General features: G+C 34.1%; 1 protein-coding gene across 1 annotated transcript in view; it reads left to right on the forward strand.

The window, feature by feature from the left end:
• pcca (propionyl-CoA carboxylase subunit alpha) overlaps positions 1–6129 on the forward strand; it is a 164552-nt gene that overhangs the window by 153888 nt on the left and 4535 nt on the right. The window lies entirely within an intron of this gene.

Below are 6129 nucleotides of genomic sequence, written 5' to 3' on the forward strand. Positions count from 1 at the left end.
CATGCTGTATGGAAATTGTTTAATAAGGTGTATTATCTGGCAATTTAATTTGTTATAACTATAATAAGTATTGATAAAAAATGCTCATTACTAAATTTAGATAATTGTTCTGTTGAAACTGAGATTTACTGTATGAGTCATACTTTAAGAACATAGCAATTAATTTACAGAATGTTAAAAACAATTTGTTAAAATTTACATTTGCAGAATTATCTGAAATATGTTTTTTTTAATGTGTTTCAATTGCATATAGACTTCAAAACTAGAGCTTCAAAAGAGAATGTTTTACAAAGAAGAATAGAAATATTTAAAACACTTGTGCTGGCACTATTGTGCCCACTTATTCAACAAGAAAATGTGTATTTTTTTAGGACTGTAAGAAAATGATATTAATCAACATACTTTTATGTTTTTATAAATTCCCTCTTTTAAAAAGTCACAACATTGTTTATCATCTTGAATTAATATATCCTAATTTATATGACACATCAGCATTGTTGTTTAATTTTAATGTTTTTGCAAACTGAGAGGTAATCTACCTTTTTAAAATGCTATTGTATATTATATTTTTTCTATAAGTGGCTACCAAACCACTTCAAGTTATTCAAACGGCAGTAAAAGTACAAAATTTTAAATTAGTGCCTGAATAGTGCTCTTTATCGTTCCTAATAGCGCTGGCTGTTGAAAGAGATCCATTATAATTTCATGGCTGAGTTGCTGTGAAGGAACAGTGCACTCTGTAAAAAGGCTGTGTCAACTTTACTTAAATTTACCTGAAATCTGCCTTTCACTGTTTAAAACTTCTGCTTAAATGAATGTTTAAAGACTAGGATAGCCTTTCACGTGCTGTTAAAAGAAATTGTCAGTAGTCTGTGCGTGTGTTCAAAGACGAATAGCAATTTATCAAGTGTAAAGAACTAAAACCAAACAATGAAACAAAAGGCTGGGGTTTATTTTTTGCACACATACAGGCACACACACATATATAAAGCAAGATGAAAACTGTACTATAAAAGAAATCTGCATTTCTATGTTCTGTGCATTAAGAGTTTGGTTCCGAATTGTACAATGAAACAATTGTTCAAACATTCATGTGTTTGGAAAAGGTGCACATAACATTTTGTCCAGAAGGAACAAGAGTAAAACTCAGATTATAAGGAGTCATTTCAATAAATATTTAAATATATATAACATTAACGGCAATGAAGAATTATTTTACAGCTAGATAATACTATATACAATGTATATATACAAATATATACATTACAATATGCATTTCCTTTTAAGAGTCTGAGGTAAAAGTGTGGCATTATTATCTAAACTTGATACTCTGATATTTAACATACTGTATGTGTTGTTAATATTATTGTAATATAGTATATTTTCAAGAAGTTGGTAGAAACTTAAAATTAAATACAAAATATTCCATCTAGTGATTTACAAAATTTTAAATTGGATTCTTTCTTGCAAATAAGTACCAGGGTCTTAGATTTTAGGGACTTGAGAAAAGAAATTGAAGAATTGACGTTTCATCTTGCCACTCATAATGTGAGAAGAAATTCCTCATGAGCATCAGAGACAAGGTTTCAAGGGTTTTTCATAAAAAAAACTATGAAGGAAATACAGTGGTTTGTATGCAGTATAAATGTTCTGTAAAACTCCCCACAAAGAATCCACTAGGAACTGGCTGGGATGAAGTCCAAGTTGTTCAGAAAAAGTTTTTTTTTTCTTCACTTTGCAGCTGTTTGCCTTGTGCTTTGAGGAGCTGAACATTTGAACAGCGTAATCTGTGCTCCCCTGACCTAGGCTTGTCAATGTTAATTGTGTGGCTTTAATTACAAAAACACATTTACCATGTTGAAAGGGGTTTAAGTTAAATCCTTCCTCTCCAGCCCAAACCTCATGAATTAAAATGGAGACAGGGTAGTATCAACTATCTGGGTTAAATGTGTGGTACGATGGTCTGCCCTTAGATTACTTGTCTTCCCCTGTCCATCACAGCTCTTTTACCCCGAGTTCAAATGCTCAGTAAGAGTTGTCTCACTTTGCACATTGTGAATGTCTTGTTTTTTTACTGCAGTACCTGAGTTTTCTTTCTTTCCACTTTTCTTGTTAAGTGATTTAGTGGGCTGTAAAAAAAAAAGCACAAATGATAAATTGCGAATTTGAGTTTTTCTTAATTCAGCCCTATAAAATAAAATACCTGTATATCAAGTGGCACGTGTTGGTTGCAAGTCAGGTTTCTCCAGAATTCATTCTAGATTATGTTTAATATTGCTACTAAAATCCATAACATTAGAATAATCGCAAAGTGGAAATAATTTCTTATTTTCATGCAGGATAAATAAAGCTTATTCCACCTTGTTACAAGATTAGCAGTAATTGACAATATTAATATTCTCTTGCAAATCACACAAGGTTGTTATGCTTCCACATTAATCCACACTCATTGTTATGTTTTACAAGCTCATTGTTATGTTTCTCCACAATATGCAAAGACAGTATTTATTATATGAGACCTTCATGCTGCTGCTGTTGCATTTTTATTGTAAAGAAATCCTGCGCTTTTGTCTTCAGGAAACAATTTATATTGTATCAAAGAGGTAGGTCTATTACTTATGATGCTTCCTTTTGTCAGTGGTGTTTTTCAATAAATACGTTTGACACCCATCCTTAGGGCTAGCTATACCGGTTTGTAAAACAGGGGACGCATTATGTAGCGTAATAAAACCTAATGAGGATAATATGTTTATCGTAAAATCCAAAGAACAATAAGATTATCTCAATGCTTTTTTTTCCCCCCAAAGCAAAAAAAAAACAGTATTGTGTAAGATTTTTCATCTTCCAGGAGGGCTGGGTGACACTGAACTTTTCAAACTTTAAAGTTTGCATTGGGCGCAGAAGAAAAATCTCTCTTGGTTCTTGTAAATCCTGTTCCTTAGCAGATGATTGACAGGCTGCTTAGAGAACTATTGTAAACGGTATTTAGTGAGCTTGCAGAACCCCTGTTGTTTAAAATGAATTTTATGGAGATTTCAGTTAGTCACATGAGTAAAGCAGAGTCGGGCAGATTTTGAAACTCAGTTCAAATTAATTTTTAATTTAATGTTAAAGGACAACAACAGTTTATAGTTTTTTTTTCTGATTGGCTGTTCTGTCCTGTTGTTTGCAGGAATATAGAACAATATAGAGCTTGCAAGATGGAATCCAAAAACTAGTTATGATTGTATGTATACACACATTGCCTACCTTCGTATGGACTGGGACCAAACGTAGCTCTAACAGATCTAATTACAATGTATGGACTCTGTAGAGTGGAACAGTTGCAAATCTGAGACTGTTAAGCGCTTGGCTAACAATGCTTGGCATTCAATAGAAGAAAAAATCTGTTGCGGTTTTTCTAGCGTCTCCTAATTGTGAGTTAGCACTAGCAAAATTACTAAATGAACTGTGAGTGACAATAAACAAACTGTCACAGTACAGGGATGTTGTGGACAAAGAGGAGTGTGTATGTTAACTATAGGTAACAGCACCTCGACTTCTGATTACCAGAGCAGGAGATTTCGCTTCTCGGAACCCACGCCTTCTCAAAATTATCAATTTCCAGCATCTCGTCGTCATTCCCTTCAGGAATTTCCAATGTGCTAAAACTGAATTTAAAAATCAGAAGTGACTTTATTTGGAATTAAATTGTATATTAGAAATATTTGCTTAATTTATTCAGATTTCTTAGTGTTCAGCTGGGACTGAGTTAAATATAATTCAGTTGTTAAATATCATTACCGTTGTCTAAAAACACTTTCATTTTTTTATTTTAAAATGCCTTGTATCTAAAGGTTTTTACGCTTTTAGAACTATTTTGAAAGCCTGTGAATTCTGTCAAGGTAAAGTTTAATAAGATAACTTATACAGATTTTTGGTTGTATCTATTTGTATCTGCTTTTTACATTCTGCACCTAGGCTGGAGAAATGGGCTACTGCAGGAGGTTTTCACTCAGTTTTAGGAAAACAGCATTGGATGTAAAAGGGGTATGAATATTGTGAAGAATTAGAAGTTTTTTAATAGATGTGTTCATTTTACAATGCTAAAGCTGACACCTTCAGGCTGTACCATATTCTGTCTTAATTCCTTGCATATCTGAAAAGCCACACTGTCGTGCTCATTTAAGATCTAAAAAGAACAGAAACGTGAAAAAGAGACTTTGAGTCAGGCGTTTTGCTTTAAAATATGAGAGCATTGATGGTTCCATCAGAAATAATTAGCGATCTATAGTAATTGAAACGCAGCTAGAGAGACTTTAATTAAACCCTTTTTTATGGTCTCAAATTAATTTAAGCATTTTACACTTTACAAACAAATCTGGGTTGGTTCTAGTTTCAAGGCAAAATCCTTTCTAGTGTTTGAAGATTTGTACCACGGTCTGGATTGTTTCCTTTTAGAATATTTTACCCCTTTATCTCTTAACATACTGCAGGGATGGAATAGATGAGGTTAAAAGCTTCCTCTGTGTTTTGGTCATTTGAAGAAACAAATGAGTAAGAAGAATCCTAAGTGTTTTTGTTACTTGGAAGTTTATCTGGATTTTAAAGTTCAAAAAAGAGGATTCGTTAATATATCAAATATGATGCAAAGAATTATTGGTTGATATCTCTAACTGATGTAGATGACTCAAAGGAATTTAAAGGTACTGATTATATTTGCTCACATGAATGCAGTTTTATTAGGCTTAGAACATCTTTATCACCTGAAAATGTGACTATATTGTGGGTGAACAGTGACTGGAAGGTCCAATTGAACTTTAACTACAGAGGAATCACAATTCAGGATATAAGTAGTCCACCCTCTCGTCTCTTCAACACATACTTTTTCTGCTATTTTTACTCATGAAGAGGCTTTTTAGTTAGGAAATTCAAAATAAGAATAGTAGGAGACGCTACCCAGAAAAGGGTTCGCCCTTTTATTCTCCCCAGGAGAATAAAAGGCACTTGTGTTTTCTTCATGCAATGAAGTGTTACATTTTATAAATATGAATATTTGCACCAAAGGGAGAAATTTCTGGTTTACATTAGAGTGTGGTCAGTGCCAGTTTCCTTCTCAGAGGGACAGTCAGCTTTCTGTCTTATTTTTTTAGGTTTGGATGTATTTGTGACGCTTCTGAAGCTTTCTGTTAGCAAATTTCCTTTAAGGCTTCTGCGATTTTCTTGCGATTTGTTTGATTGATTTGAATTATGTGTAAATAAAATCACTGCATTCATCTTGCAAACTCCCAACACCCAAAATAAAAGCATGTCGTATACCTATGGTATTTACAGCCATGTGATCTGATTCCATTGTGAATCAAAGCACGAAAGAAAAAACTGAAAAAAAAAATTAAAAATGTTAAGAATGGCTCGTTTTGATTCAAGAGAAATCTTTAAAAAATGTGTGAAATCTGATTTAATAAATGCAGCTCCTGAATTGCCCAGATTCTTTACCTATTTCAAGAAAACCATTCCTTTTCTGAGTGTCATGTGCTTTTTTTAATGCATTTGCCAGCCTGTTTTTTGCTTCTTCAGTTATTTAGTTTGTGACAGGCTCTTTTTATGGGAAACAAACTTGGGGCATTTTTTTGTAAAGATTTAAAGGTGTTCTTTTAGTGATTTCGTGTTTTTGGGGGTTTCATATTTAAACTGGTAGTGGGCATTGATTCACTACCACAGCTGATCCAGCAAGGGTCTCAGCTTTAGGTGTGTTGTCAGGGGCACAACCCTTGGTACTGTGCCCTGGAGACCACTCCCCCCGGTCCACACACACAGCACAGCAATCAGTGGGACAGTGTCGCATGCTTTTTGCTGACTGGATATGCCCCTCTGGTTGGCACCTGTCTTCTGGTAGGTGCAGAAGAGAGACCTCTGGGTGCTTGAGAACTGGAGTGAGAAATGTTCTGTGATACAGTATCAGTTCTGCACCATAGTGGCCTGTTGTAAGGGGCTGTCAACAAAAAACCCTCTCTTCTCAGTCCTATCTCCTGCCCTGGCACAATCCCACAGGACAAGAGCTGTAATAAATAATGCTTAAAAACCAGAAGAGATATGCACATTCTGTTCTTTAATGAAAATAATAAAAGTACCAAATTACTGTAAATTACA

Source organism: Atractosteus spatula, chromosome 4 (assembly GCF_055471065.1).
Source record: "Atractosteus spatula isolate fAtrSpa1 chromosome 4, fAtrSpa1.hap1, whole genome shotgun sequence".
In the NCBI taxonomy this organism is placed as follows: domain Eukaryota; kingdom Metazoa; phylum Chordata; class Actinopteri; order Semionotiformes; family Lepisosteidae; genus Atractosteus; species Atractosteus spatula.